The 15,864-nt window shown below is 38.6% G+C and overlaps 1 protein-coding gene across 6 annotated transcripts in view; it reads left to right on the forward strand.

Annotated features, from left to right (window-relative positions):
- Nucleotides 1-15,864, forward strand: part of MAGI2 (membrane associated guanylate kinase, WW and PDZ domain containing 2) — a 764,477-nt gene that overhangs the window by 74,817 nt on the left and 673,796 nt on the right. The window lies entirely within an intron of this gene.

A 15,864-nucleotide genomic window follows, 5' to 3' on the forward strand; every position in this document is an offset into this window, starting at 1 on the left:
TCTTGAAACTTGCTAGGTAAAGAGTGAGCATCCTGGGGCAGATGGGGAAGAGATGTGTGTGGATGTCTGAGAAAGAGCAGAGGAAAGAGTGTGTCCTTGTGGTGTTGGTAGTGGTGGAGTTAATTTGTGAGCAGTGGAGCTTCAGTAAGAACTTAGGTAGGGCTGGAGGGCATGAAGTCGATTAACTTGTATTTTTGGGCAGAGGGAGAGAGGAGATGCAAAACTTGTGCCAGGAGGCACAATGTTTTGGGAAGTTATGTAATTTCATGCAAGTTGAAAAATCTTATTTTTTTATTGTAGCCTACTGGCAGATGAGATTGCTGGCACTTAGTACAGTGCAATTATGTTCAGGTTTCTCCTGGGGAAGAATCAAATGCTCAAGTAGTTATCCATATATATTTGATGAAACGCATGTAAAAGTTTGCCAAGAGTGCCTGAGCATTGCTTTGTTTAGGGAAGTATTAATTGAAATGGATAAGGTAATAAAAGTTGTCTTTGCTGCTGAGTTAAAAATATTATAAATAATGAAACAAAAAAAATCAGAAACAGCTTGAAGCTTAGACTCAAGGGAATATCCTCTTCTATGTTACTGTCTTTCATGAAGAGAAAGTTTTGTTCTTTTTTCCATGGTAGTGAAGGGACTTCTTGTTTTGGAGATGTATGCAATCTACATCAAGAGGAAATTAAGTCTTGAATAGTTCATAAGTCACTTATTACTAGTAGGATTATGAATATGTCTATGTTTAATTATTTTATGGACATGCAAGTAAATTTAACTTCTGTTTTTAACAAAGTGTACAAAATCAATACTGAGGCAGAAGTGCTGTAATCATTAATTTTATCTCTTTCTTTTTTTTTATAATAGAGGCAGAAAATTTCTCCTCTAATAGTAACTGTAATGGGAAGTATTAATATTACAGGCTCAGGTGAAGTTGTGCCCTGTGTAGAAAGGCAGTACATCAAATTCTCCACTCAGGATCTCATTCTGGAAACTATGTTTATAGAGACTAGCCACTGAAGTAAGTAAAGGTCTGACTGTAGTTGAAGGATCATAACTTTGATTTTGTAGGTTACATAGATTTTAATCAGACAGGAATGGTACACTTACAAAACACTCTGTAAACTCTGTTCTGAGGTTTTTCTATTTCTCTTATCCCTATCTGCTATAAGCTGCTTTTTGATTGTTTATCTGAGATCATAATGCACATCCTATCAGCTTGTAACTGTTTGGACTCTTCTTCACCAGATAACTCTGCAGAAGTGGTCCTCATTTCTCTCATGATTCCCGTGATGCGTCACAGCCAGGGAAATGTCTTTTTCTCTGTTGAGTTGCAGTAGCTGTCATGGGACATGAAAGAGAAGCAGACAGGTCTCTGCTACTCTTCCAATAAGTAAATTTGGTTCTATTATCATGTAAACTCTGCACATCTTGGAGGTTCTGTTAGTGTCAGAAGAACGTTCAAAGAGGTCTTTGGTGCCTGATCTGGTCTGTGGTGGGGAATCAGCAAAAAGTATAAGTACCTTTTGGTGCCTCACTTGGAAGTGCTACCATCAACTTGGAGACAAATATTCAAACACTGTGCATAACTCAGTTTCCAAGGAAAGGATTAGATAGTTGTCATTAGTTCATTAGTTTAAGATTTTTTTTTCCTGTGTTCAGCCTGTAGTTCAAGAATTGAACTGGAGAGCTGGGCTGAGGGGAAACTCATGAAATTCAACAAGAGCAAGTACAAGGCCCTGCACCGGGGGAGGAACAACCCCATGCACCAGTACATGTTGGGGGCTGAACTTCTGGAAAGTGGCTCTGTTGAGAAGGACCTGGGAGTGCTGGTGGGCAGCAAGTTGACCATGGGCCAGCAATGTGCCCCTGTGGCCAAGAAGGCCAATGGTATCCTGGGATGCAATAAAAGGAGTGTGGCCAGCAGGGTGAGGGAGATTATCCTCTCCCCTACTCTGCCCTAGTGAGGACACATCTGGAGTCCTGTGTCCAGTTCTGGGCCCTCAGTTAAAGAAGGACAGGGAACTACTAGAGAGAGTCCAGCAGAGAGCTACCATGATGATCAGGGGACTGGAGCATCTCCCTGTGAGGAAATGCTGAGAGACTTGGGTTTGTTCAGCCTGGACAAGAGAAGGCTGAGGGGGGATTTCATCAATACCTATAAATATCTAAAGGGAGGGTGTCAGGATGATGGGACCGGACTCTTTTCAGTGGTGCCCAGTGACAGGCCAAGGGGCAATGGGCACAAGGTGGAACACAGGAACTTCCGCCTCAATATGAGAAAAAAAATTGTTTCCTGTGCGGGTGCCAGAGCAGGGGCACAGGCTGCCCAGGGAGGCTGTGGGGTCCCTTCCCTGGAGACATTCAAACCCTGCCTGGACGCGTTCCTGTGCCCCTGCTCTGGGTGTGCCTGCTCAGGCAGGGGGGTTGGACAAGATGATCTCCAGAGGTCCCTTCCAACCCCCACCATTCTGTGATTCTGTGATTCTGTAATTGTAATATTAATGAAAAGCATTTCAAAGAACTAAGCATAGTATCTTCTTACACTTTTTTTTGAGGTTACTGTTTCTTTTTTTTTTAATAGACTTTAATGTGGTGTAATGATTTGATTGAAGAGACTTTAAATCATTAATTTTGTGTGTTGAAGGATGGGCTAGGAAACTGTACAGCTAGTTGAAACTAAAGTCACATTCAAGCCACTTGAGGAGTTGAAATGTAGTCTGTTATATAACTCCAATGATGAAAAGCCAATGAATTCTTAAATATGTACTTTGATACTGCCTGACAGATTGATTTACTCTACACAGACTCCTTTGCATGCATACACCCATCTCTCTGTACTAGAGCACTGAATGGAAGGGGATTCATTTCGTTGAAGTCAGTGCTGGGGGAATCAGGCTCCCAGAATGATCCTAGGTTGTAGTAATTCCCTTTTTTCTGAGACCTCGTGTTATTGCCTCTGATTTTTCTTTTCTTTTTTTTTTTTCCTTTTTTTATCCCCTTTCTTTTGTCAAGGCATTGTATTTTTAATTATATGCAATTTTGCGTATAGATGGGGAAAGACAGTTCTGTTACTGTGGTACATAACAGACTTGGAGAAATCCATTTCCTTTTCATGGCATTTTCATGTAACGCGTGTTAACAAATTTGTGATGCTTAAGGAACAGAGAAATTTTTTCTTTATTCACTGTTCCTTAAATGTTCTTTGTTCAGTTGGAGAAAAAATTCTGCAGAGCCGGAAACAGTTCTTAACTTGTAGAAAGTCTTGTACTGAAAGCCTCCTGATCTTCCTGAGGCCTAAGGACATTACTATGCCACAAACAAACAAACAAAAAATCTTAATTGCATTGGTCTTCCTGCAAAACCTGTTTAGTAAAGTACCTGTTCACTCTTAAATCTGTTGTTGTGTGACATCTCATAAAGAATGGAGAGTGTTCCTGGGTACATCTTATAATTATTGCTGTCCTTGTTGAATGTATAATACTCCTTGGCTGAGAAACTTATGGTGTGAAATACCGTTTGTTTTCTTCCCACAATACATCAGCACTTGAAGAGCAAAATAAACTTCAACATCCCTAAATATCATGTGGCAGTTTAATCCACTGCATTTCCTTACTTCAGTACAGTTTACACAGAACACGACATGATTAAAAAAAAACTTCTAATGTTTGAAACTTTGTTTTGCCACAGTTGGAGATGTGTTTCTCAAGCCAGAGTTGCATTTCTTGCTACTGCTTTGCTACTTCTACATTTTCCATCTCTTGATATGCAATGCTTGATAAGGTCTTTAAATTGCAAATAGAGTTGAGAATGAATGATATAAACTACTTAAATAGATATTTTTAAATGGTGAAAATTACAAAAATATTTTATAATCAGGTTATTTTTACCTTTGACTCTATTGATGATTATTTTTCAGTATAAAGCAATACATACCTTCAGTAAGTTGAGAATATAGACATGATAAAATTTAACTGCACTTGGAGAAGCCTACTGAAAAATTGAAAGCAAATTTCATTAAGTAGTCATTAAATAAGTGTGCATATGGGAAGATAGAACTCATTAAATATTAATAAAGCAATAGTATTTCTGTCTGTCTGCATCATACCCAAGTATCCTTCAAATGTGTGCTAAAGAGAGGATTCCTCAAAGCCTAGAGGTGAACTGTTAACGACAGTTTGGAGTGCTCGTGTTGACTGCAATATTTCTATCATAGCCCTTTTATCATCTTTCAGAAACCAATTGGTGTTACTTGCATAAAATACATCTAACATGATTGTCCAATGCAGGTTGTTCTGTTTGTTTTGAAGTCATTGATAGAGCTCCAGGAACATCTGTCCAGTAGTATAATCTTGACATTTCAGAGAGAAGAATGTTTTTTTTTCTCAGCACTTTTCAAAGTGAAGAACATGGCTAGGGGCTGAAATTAAGTTGGAAGGCAGGATTCCTAAGTACTCTTATTAGTTTTCTTACAAACACCAGGCTACTGCTGTGGAGGCAGTATGGTAGGTCTGACTTTGAGCCTTTGTTATGGACTATATCTATGTAAAGCACACATTTATACAGTTATCTGCAAATAGTTATTTTACCTTCCAATTGCAGTGATGTAAATCTATATGTTCTACTTACCCAGTGTTTCTCCACTAGAATTGGGCTAAGAATCAGCAGCCAGACTTCTACATATGCATCCTGGTGCTGCTACCGGTATTCTGGAATCATGTCCCCATAATCAGTAATGGCCTTTCTGGTAATTTTAGTTATTTGATCACCTTCTGCTAGGTATCACATACTTAATGTGCACAAAGCAGTTACAGGAAGTTACTGTTTTCTGTAGGTGGCAGGAATGTTCTGGGGTTGAGCTGTGGCATACTGTGCATCCCATAATATCGGAACTAAGGAGACTTCCTTTGAAAGCTGTTATGTTTATACTCCATCAGCCAACAGGCTAGTGAAAGAAGGAGGCAGAGATTATCTAGTTCCCAATCTTCTTCCTTCAGCCCATCTCCTTCCTGCGCTCTCTCTGCAGTCTTTGAATCAAATAAACTTATAAATCCTCTTTCTAAGCCAAAACTGTCCACTCCTAGGAATTAAATTGCTCCCAGGAATTGCTGCGGTACATAACATGAAGTAGCCTATACAGCTGACACACAGAAATTGAGAGTTTGATCACTGAGCATTCAGATGAGATATTTCTATTGTGAATAGTTTATAAGCCAGAAAGTACCAATTTAAAATTTTCAAGGAAGTGCAAAACTTCTGTACATCTCAGTGTTTATGTATGAGTGGGTAACATGGTCTAGTTGTTGACTCTGAAATATTGATTTAAAATGAAGCTATTCTATTCTAGAAACATATTTCCCCCACAGACACAAGTAATGTTCATTCTATGAACTGGAATAATTTCATAAACTTTGTTTCCTTGTGTGTTTTAGGGGTAACTGCAGAACTTTCATGTGAATCTGAGAACTGTGGTAACCAGGTCAAACTGGCTATCTTTTGTTTATTTTTACCTTCATATAGACCATGCTGGTAAAGGGTTACAGTTTTTAATAAAATTTATCTCATTGTCATTCATCTTGTTGGTTGGTTTGGCCTTTTTTTGTATTCACTGAATGTATCATATATTATTGTAATTATAAAAAAGTAAATAATGGTTTTCCTTAGCAGCAATGTAACATCTTATTACTCGGTTTTAAGTTGTGCGGAAGAGAAACACCACTATTGGGTAGTGCACGTAACACTACAGCAAATAAAACTTTAAAGATAAATAAAAGGCTTCTGTGGAATATGTAAAACTGAATTTACTCCAGTCCTTTAGGAATAACCAACTTGTTCATGATCCTTTAAATAAAGAACTGGAAAGAGAAATTCAAACTATACATGCAATAGGAATGCAATTTATGCTCTGGAAGTAATTAGGTTATTCTGCTCACAAATCAGTTCAAATAAATTCTTTAAACTTTTTTTCCCCACAACAGAAAGTTTATAAAAGTGTTAAGAAAACAGACTGGATGTATGCAATGGAAAATGTCTGCTAGAGACTTTGCAATCTTTGTAGATCTTTGTACTGAAGCAGTGATCTAATAGCTATGAAAGACCGACTGAATCTTCTGCACAAACGCTGCTCCGTATCTAACAAATATTTCAACTTTTACAAAAGTCTTCTAAATGGATTTATCTCTTTCAGTACCATTAGACTGGAACACATCTTATGTTGTTTATAAAGTACCATGTATATTTGCAGTACTAAAACTTTTATTAGTAATTAGGTCAATAAAATTCACATTTAAAATTCCTTTATCTATGTAAGTGGCAGATTAACCCTCTGAAGAAACCAGATAGACTCATCAGACCAGTAATGCATACTCAAAGGAAATCTCAAAAATTGATCGGTAATACACCCTGATAGATAGCATAGAAAGCATGTCGAGATTGTATTACCAAATAAATCTTGATACTGTATCTTTACTCAGAATAATCTAGACCTTGAGATTTATACTTGCCATACACTGTTACTTTTCTTGGTTGGGCCTTCTTTCACATGTGGAGCTGCCCTATCCCATGTCAAATGGTTCAGCTGTTCTCCATGATATCCTTTAATAATATAAATGTTATTTAGCTCTCTCTACTACTTTTTATGCATTATTGCGGTTAAAAAAAGGCACTTTTTCAAGTGGGTTATCTAAAAGCTTCTTTCTGGTGTGGGTTCCTTAAAAGCCTACTGTGAAGCCAGTTAGTTCTCTTACATCTCCCAGAACTTTTCTTTATGTCTGAAGAAATATTCTCCGTATAGTGTGGCTAAGCACTGGCCACCAGTGGAATTAACTGGGTGTTCAGTGCTGTATCCCATGTCAGTTTTTCTCCTTAATATTTCTCTTGCAAAGCTGTCCTTTCAAGTGTTCTTCCAATGTTAATGTAGTTCTCACTGTTATTGGAATAGTTTACCTTGCCAGACACGATGAGAAAAGAAAAACAACTTATTTTCTTCTCTTTAACCAGGCCACAGACTTCCTTCTGAGGTCATGAGGGTCACAAGCATATTGTATGTTCACAGTGCTCAAGTAGATGTTTTCTACAATAAAAATTTGAGGCTGTATTCCCTTGTCAGCACTTCCGTGATATTAGCTGTGATGCTGCTACTAGTATTAGTACGCTGTGTCCATTGAGAGGCAATTTGATTGTTGCTGGGTATGCTGCTCATTTTCTGAGCTCATTTGGGTTTACTTGCCTTCCCCTCTGCTGGAATATGCACATATAATCATGATTTTCCTCCTGAGGCATTACTGTTCCTTTTAAGAGTCTTAATATTTGGGTCTGGCAAAGGCATCCCACCTAATTTCTGCTTTATCTTCTTTGGCAATTGGTAGAGAGCGCGTTATCTGTTGTTGCTTTTATTATGTCTCTCTTTGTAGTTGTATTGTATCTTAATTTGCTTTTCCATGTTGCCTTTTATTTGAGAGGCCTCAAGAATGTGTTCACTGAACTTCAATTATTTGATCTACCTGGGGGGGAATATTGTAAATTGGCATTTGATTCTTCTGTGAAAACATTGTGGTCCTGCCACTTTAATTTGGATGTAAATGTTTCACAGATTAAGGAGATAAGGAGTGTATAAATTTATGTGCATAGATTAGCATAATAAAAAATATTGTCACCACACCCTTTGTGTATGAATTTCAGGACTTCTTGGAATTTCATTGTAGTTTTGTTTATGTGTTCGTCACTTTCTATCCACTGGATTTTTTTTTCCTCCCTTTTTAAATTTGGCTTTATTCTCCATGTAGAAAATAAAAATATTCTAGGATAGTAGCAAATTTGTCTTTCATTTCATCCTGGAAAAAATCCCAACTTGGCTGTAGAAATACTTAAACACTAGAATGAGGTGACTTATACCAGCTTTTACTTAATGTTTTTGGCATAAGTGATTAACTGATAAGTGATAACTGATTAAAAAGGTTAATTTATATCAATATGTGAATATTCTAGACTGAAATGGGATGGAGGGAAACGTCATCTTCAAGGTGAATAAGGTGTCACCTGGGCTGTGAGGCTGCGTAGTTCTGCTGCAATTAAAGTAGTTGCCTGGGCAGGACGAAGACCAGTGCTTGGGGCTTGAAGAACAAACTGGGAGCAGACCTAGGAGCACAGACTATGGCTTTAGAGTCACTGTGATAACAGAGCCTGTGGATCATGCAGGCATTGTAGTTTGCACTGTCATAAAGCTTCATTTGGAAGTTTGGGGTGCCTCAGTCCTCTTCCCATTCCATGTACTTAACATGTATGTAATTTAATGAATGGACATGCTTTGAAACCGTCACAGTTGCCCGATTAGAACTGCAGTAACACGACAGCCAGTACATTCTGTCACAGCTGCTTTACATATGTGGGTTAAGTGGACACAAGGAATTTTCTACTTTTGTTCATTAACACTGCATTTGAAATGGGCCCTACTATGATAAGAGCGTGTTATTAAGATGGTGTGCATGCTGCAACAGCTTAATTCCAGCTGCTTTATTTCATTGCATGATTGGCTAAAACATCATGTGATTTTTCTAATTTTAAACGTTGTTTGTGCACTTTTGGTAATTAGATGGACAGAGAAAGCACTGCTCATGAAATGGAATAGAGAGGGTGAAATGAAATTCTTTACAACTGAAACTTTCAAATAAATTGCTGCTCTGCCAGACTGACATGTAGACAACTATCTTCTTATAGAGAAGCCCACCTTTCTGTGAGTATCTGTGGGAAGCTTTCTTTATGCCTTTTAAAAGTAACATAAAATTATTTTTAGAAGATTGAGATTTCAAAATATATTGAACATATCCCTGCCTGGCTGCCTAACGTGATTACGCCTTGAGACTTGCTAAAGTCTGTTTTAAAGTCACTTACCCTTGCTTGCAATATTTGCAGGGAGACTGTTGTGTCAGAATTGTAATTCCCTATTCTCTCTCAAGTCAAAATACAGTGCTGGCAATCTGCTTTGCAACCTGTCAGCTCCCCAAGGTTGTCTCTGCTCGTGCTGGTTGCACAGATTTTTTCAGCCACTGTTTTTGGGTGTTTTGAGTTTTTCTTCCCCCCCTTTTATTTTGGAGTAATACTCGTCTTGATTCCTGCTGTTGCTTTCACGTTTTGCTTTTTTAGCTATCCAATAGAAATGCACAAAACTGGAATCTGTGAGTCAGAATGCGTGTTATTCTGAAGTTCTGGAAAGTCTGGGAGCATTTGTAGTTAGTCTGCATTTCATGGAGGATTGGGATTTGTATATTTTTCATCTTACAAGTATTATGATACTTTTGTTATGAAGGGATTTTTCATGATCAAATATGTGATTCTTTGGGAGATGGGAGAAGAAAAACTGTTTCACCAAGGCAAACACTTCCAATGTGCTTGGAAAGGATTCTCCTCAAGGCTGCCTTTGGACCAACTCCTAAACTGACATGGTAGTAAAGCTGGGGCTGTCACTGAGCCTTCAAAAAACTGAAAATGTAATTGTTACGATGGAAGTAAGCAGGAAAAGATGGAAACACATTAGTTGAAATAATTTCCCTCTTTTTAGATGAGATGAGAGTGTTTGGTTTGCTTTGTTCTTTTAAAATTTATTTTCATAATATTTCAGAGACCTGATGTTTGGTTTCATGTCCTTTGGCATCAGTCAGTATGGTGCAGGCCCTCTCAAAGGCTTGCAGCAGACTGTGCACCTTTGACATTTGTTAATTCCAAAAAATTAGCACTAGGCAAACTGATTTTTGTATTTGTTGGCTATCCTAAAGGGTACTGAAAACTACATGTGCATGAAAACATAAGTTGGGTGACGTTATTTCCTCTTCTTGAAAATGGCATGATACTTGCATGGTAAGTCCTAGGCATTGGGTGAACTGCTGATACTCTGAAGCGGAGTACGGGGGTGCAGCACCAGGCGGTAGAGGGAAGGGTAGGAACTCCTCGGCTGAGTGTTAATTTGCTTTGAGTTAAATCAAGTTGGAAAACTGCACAGTCTGTGGCAGGCTTTCTTCATGTGAAATCTCTCTGTACATGGATCACTAATAAAATCTGTGAATCTTGAAAAAGATTAATCTCATCTTTGCTGATAAAAAGAAGCCAAGTTGCTTAAATGTCTCACAGTAAGCAAATGGCCTTTTCTTTTTTACTTACCAATACAATTCATAGTATTTTTACCCTTTTTAAGGTCTTGTGCGAACCTTAAATTATGCTAGTTTAAAGAAAATTAAATGTGCTATTAACTTTTGCTTTTTCAAAGCACAGTTGGCCAGAATTATCAACTGCTGTCTCTTGGTACTGTTAAACAGCATTATTCTGAGAATACACTTTAGACCACATACATAATTGTTTTGTTGATGCTTTTTTGTTTTGTTTTGTTTTGTTTTTTAATACCTTGCTGTTTATTATTACCTGATCTGAATAGCTATTTTACATCTTACTCGAAGTAGTTTAACTAGAGAATAGGAACGAGGAATTAGCCAAAGAGTCTCCTGATGGATGACCCTGTATTATATAGCTAATAGTGACAAGTGGTTTTCTTGGAAGGGATTGATCAATAAAATTCCCCTGGATTTATGATCCCATTGCCTTTTTCTCCTTACAAAGTAACAGTTGCTGTTCTTGTAGGCTTGACTGGCATTTGATTTATCAGATGAAACTTTCTGATTTGCCCAGGTGAGGCTGTCATTGTAACGCTCTGAGACTTTTAGGGCACCAAACTGTAAGATAAGAATCTGTTCATTGTTGGTAATTGGTGTAATGAAACCTCATGGGTCAATTATAAAGGACTCGTAGAAAATGAGATGCAGAAAGGAGTAGGTTCTGCTTTGTAGCTAATTGTAGTTAAAAGGAGGATTGTGTGAGGCAAAATCATAGAATCATTTGGGTTGGAAAAGACTTTTAAGATCAAGTCTAACCGTTAACCTAGAACTGCCAAGCCCACCACTAAACCGTGTCCCCAAGCACCACATCTCCACATCTTTTAAATACCTCCAGGGATGGAGACTCCACCACTTCCCTGAGCAGCCTGTTCCAGTACTTCACAACCATTTCAGTGAAGAAATCTTTCCTACTATCCAATCTAAACCTTCCTTCGCACAACTTGAGGCCATTTCCTCTCATCCTATCACTAGTAACCTGGGAGAAGAGACGGACACCCACCTCACTACAACCTCCTTTCAGGTAGTTGTAGAGAGCAATAAGGTCTCCCCTCAGCCTCCTCTTCTCCAGACTTAAACAACCCCAGTTCCCTCAGCTGCTCCTCGTAAGACTTGTTCTCCAGACCCTTCACCAGCTTTGTTGCCCTTCTCTGGACACGCTCCAGCACCCCAATGTCCTTCTTGTACTGAGGGACCCAAAACTGAACACAGGATTTGAGGTGTGGCCTCACCAGTGACAAGTACAGGGGCACCATCACTTGCCTGCTCCTGCTGGCCACACTATTGCTGATACAAGCCAGGATGCTGTTGGCCGCCTTGGCCACCTGGGCACTGCTGGCTCATGTTCTGCCAGCTGTTGACCAATACCCCCAGGTCTGCTTCTGCCAGGCAGCTCTGCAGCCACAATGCATCAGGAAGTAGAAGTCTAGTGTAGTTTTTCCAGCCTCTTTTTAAACATAGCCACTGTTGTTGTCCCCTCCATTAATTTCCCAGAATTTCATTATAGAGGATGGAGATACAAGCTCTGATACGAGGGAAGCTAGAGCAATGAGGTCCTCCTATGAAAGAGGGAATTTGCCTGGAGCAGCTGCTTTGAGAGACCCAGTAGTCACCTCTGGTTACTAAGGCAAGGTAGATGTGCATTCAAGGTAAGTTCCAAGGGAGAACAGTTTTCGATGGAGGCCTTACAGTGCCTCGTAAGCTCCCAGAGACTGTGAAGTAGCTAAGGAGGAACCTTACCATCAAATGCTTGCTAGCAGTGACTTCATTCATCTCACACTCTTCTGTTCTGTCTCTGTTTCTACTATTGGAACAGAATGTTTTGTCATAAATTAATCATGTTATTTTATGACTTGGCTTTCACCATTGGCCCTGGGAATGACAAATCAATACACAGAAATCATGAACGTGGACTGCCTTTCACCCTGTGTGAGACGTGCCCAGTCTCTGCAAAATCTTACACGTTTTATCCTGTTGCTGAAAGGGGTTGCTTGAGCACCAGTTGTCCTAAAAGCTACAGTTTTAAAGAGTAGATTTGTTTTGAACCTTTGTTCCTTTGGCAAGCAAGTAGCAAGTGACTAGGAAAATACATTCCCTCTTCACAGTGACCAAGTCACTTCTTTGTGCCTAGCAGCTGACCAAATGGCACTTCATTCCTAATAAGATGCTCTGATTTCAACTTCAATGCAAACTGGTAATTTTATTAAAAATAAGTATTATTAATATTATGAATTTAAATTTGTTTCTTATTTCAGGATAGGCAAAGGATTTACTTCAAATCACAACTTGTGTAGAAGTGTTCTGAGGGAAATCTAACCTACCAAAAAACTGTTAAAGGGAGGAAAGGTCTTCTTGTAAACAGAGGAAGGTTAAGGTTTGACTATTTTATTATTTAACAGCATAGTTCTGTAGCTAGAGATAACAAATATATCTCAAAACAACTAATGCCAGAAAATATACCTTGTCATCACAGTAATCTTGTAGCTCTTGACCATAAAGAAAGAAAAGAGCCAAGAGTTCACTTTAAATGAAATTAACTGGTTGCTATAACTGGCAGAATGCAATGTCATGTTCATTTTTTCTAGTCTGATATCAGGACTTTATAGAATAAAGCCTAATTTCTCATAAATGCTAATCATAAACATATTCACTTATAAACAATTCATGCAGAGTTATTTTGTGGGAGTTAGAGGAGTAGAGGAGTTAATATTTATTGGTAAATGTACTAGGAGTGCAGCCAGATATCCTCTGATGCAGGCTGTACTCGGCAGCGGTGAATATAAGATCAGCAGCACATGAAGTGAAAGGCTGGCAAAGACAGGACTCCTAATTCATAAACATAGAAGTTGGATTTGTACATTAAAATTGTTATTGTACAACGGTGTATGGAAGACAGCACTAGAGAGAGCATTTGCCCTGGATTTACCCCTACTTAACTAATTGCTCTCTAGCTAGCTGCTGCTGTTATGGTTATAAAACTTGGCGTAAATGCCTACAGTTTTCACTACAACTCATCATCATAAATCTTTTGCCGTCAAAGCTCAACTGAACCTTTTCAGTGGTTTACTAACAATTATTCTGGTCTCTTTCCTAAGTTTGGCATATCTTTAATTTAATGTTAGTCTGCAGAGACATGAGCTTGTCCAGATTATTTCCATAAATCTTGCATGTCCTCTTTTCAGTAATATTTTAAAGATCTGTTTCTTTTACCTGGGCAGTACTGAAGATCAGATAAATATATTCTGTAGGCTTGAAATAAATGCTACTTTTTATTACGAAAAAAGAGAATTCAACTTACGGGTGCCTTTGGAAGTACAATAAGGACCAAGATAGAATTTATGCTTTCAATAGCTAGTAAAAAATTGCAGTCAAATGGTTTACAGGCTTGGCTTGCAGTTGTAGGAACTGCATATACGAGACATTGAGTGATTTGGGTTTTGGCTGTTCCTTCTTATAGGAAGGAGCATCTTCAGAGTGGGGTCATGCTCAGGAAGGATGCCTGTTGCTTGCAAAATTATAGGCTTGCTTTGCATCTGTGCAAGCAGTTTGCTCAGCAAAAAATATATTGAAATTAATAGGAAAGTATAAATAATTAGGATTATCTAATTAAAAAACATAAAACCAACACGGTAATCAGTGAATCTTATTTACACAGTGGGCCTGTTTGATCTTTAACAGAGTCAGTGTGTCTGCAATATTGTTTAAATGGCAAGTCATTCTGTTAGTGTGCTTGGGTTTGTTCTTTTTATCCTGGCATTGTGCTACTCAGCACCGCTTATGCTAGAGAGATGGATGTCGTATAAGGAGGAGTCCTTTATGGTAGACAGTTCTTTTATTCATGGGGCCACTAAGCAGCAAAGACTTTGTTTTCTGTCACTTGTATGTCAAGAAGTCTTGATGCTTTAAAGAATTCCACTCCTCTTCTAGAGCCTGTTTCCTCTTCAAAAGATGACCTCCAGTAGGATTCATTAAATAGCAACAGGGTTTACAACAAGGACAGTTTACAGAAATACTAACATGGTAGTTGTATATGGGACTATCCAGCCAAGGAGGGTGCACAGTCTTTGTGACTACTGGTGTCCAAAGGAGAGGTCTGAGGACTTGTAGAAAACCCATTTGTGCTCTCACTGTAGGACTTGTGGCTGCTTTTAAGTATGAAATGCTGAAGTTATACGTCAGTGTGGCTGTATTGCCTGTCTTGTCAAATGTCTGTGACTCTTCTTTCACATCTCCTTCTTTAGTTCTGTATTAGGTACTGTATATTTTTGCAAAGTTATTTGATGCCACCGTATCCGTGCCATGCTTTGGCTGCACTGGTTCATAAGTTTCCTTTGCTACTCTGAACTAACATTCCCCACGTGATCCGTGGGACAGATAACTTTAAACACCTTTCCTCAATGTCTAGCAAGGCATTCTAAAACATTAAACTACTATAGTCTACCCTGAAGGCCTCATTATGATGTGATCACTTTTCCTCTTGACCTTCATTTGCTATACAGTTTTCATCCAGTCTCCAAATTTTAGCATTCACTATACAGACGTAAGTAAGTGCCGTCAGGTTATACACCTTTTGGTGCACCAGAGCATCCTCATAAGATAGTATGAAGCCAACCACCTTTATGTTTTGTTTCAGTTGCTATGGATATTTGTTGCTTAATTAAAGCCCCAGCTTGATGAAGTAAATATTTACTGGGAAAATTTCAGGTGTAATGTAGAAGCGGTAAGAGGCTAGTTCCCATGATGGTGGGGAAAAAAACTTGATAATGTGACAATAATGTGCACCAACAGGTGAAAAAGAGAAGGCCTTTCTTAAAGTCAGCCATGTAATGTTCAGGGTACCAGATGGTGTGGTGGAGCTGGTGAGGTTTGTGGTTGGCATTAAAATGTGTTGTAATTTTGCTGCTTCGGGGGTAAAAATATTGCAAAGCCTTTTGTAGTATCTTGAACAGAGAATTTTCAAGTTTATGGCTAAGGATTGCAAAAATTTCTTACTCTGTGGGATTGGGGCTTATTTTTTTATTAATACTTGAAACACTTAGGTTGTCAGTTGACTGGATGAAACTGGCAAACTTTCATAGTTTGATTTTCTGACATGAAATGTCTGGGTATGTTTTATTTCTGAAGACATAGGTTTTCTCTGCATAGTGGAGGAATTTGAAGTCTATAGTATGGATATACTTCTTTACTATGCCTATAAAAATCCCCCCACATTTGTCAAAGTTATGAACATATGAAAAATTGTGTTTCACGCATTCTTGGTCAACTCTTAATAGAATTTTTTTTGGCAGCTACATTTCCAAAAGATTATGTATGTATTGGATGTTTGCCTGCCTCAAGATAGGACTTTCCTTGAAATTGCTGCTCTGGGTTGGACAGGTCAAACCAGTACAACCAGAGGAACTGAGGTCAAGGAGTTTGCCTGTCATGTTTTCTAGTGAGCATCCTGTTAAGGTCAGTTAGAACATCAATATGAATTAAACATTGAGGATTAAACTTCAGAAGAGATAGGAATTGGGCAGGTGAGTGAGAGTGGTTGTTAATTAAGTGGTAAATAAGTTGTGTTTGTCTGCATGGCTAACCAAGAGTGGGAGCAGGACTGAGATAAGATCAGGAACATAGGAGGGAGTTCTGACTCAGCAAAGGACAGGGGCTGAAACTGGTGGCCTTGGAGGAGGGCATGACAAAGAAGTGAGATCCAGTGAGGAGCTG

This window comes from Phalacrocorax carbo, chromosome 1 (genome assembly GCF_963921805.1).
Source record: "Phalacrocorax carbo chromosome 1, bPhaCar2.1, whole genome shotgun sequence".
NCBI lineage: Eukaryota > Metazoa > Chordata > Aves > Suliformes > Phalacrocoracidae > Phalacrocorax > Phalacrocorax carbo.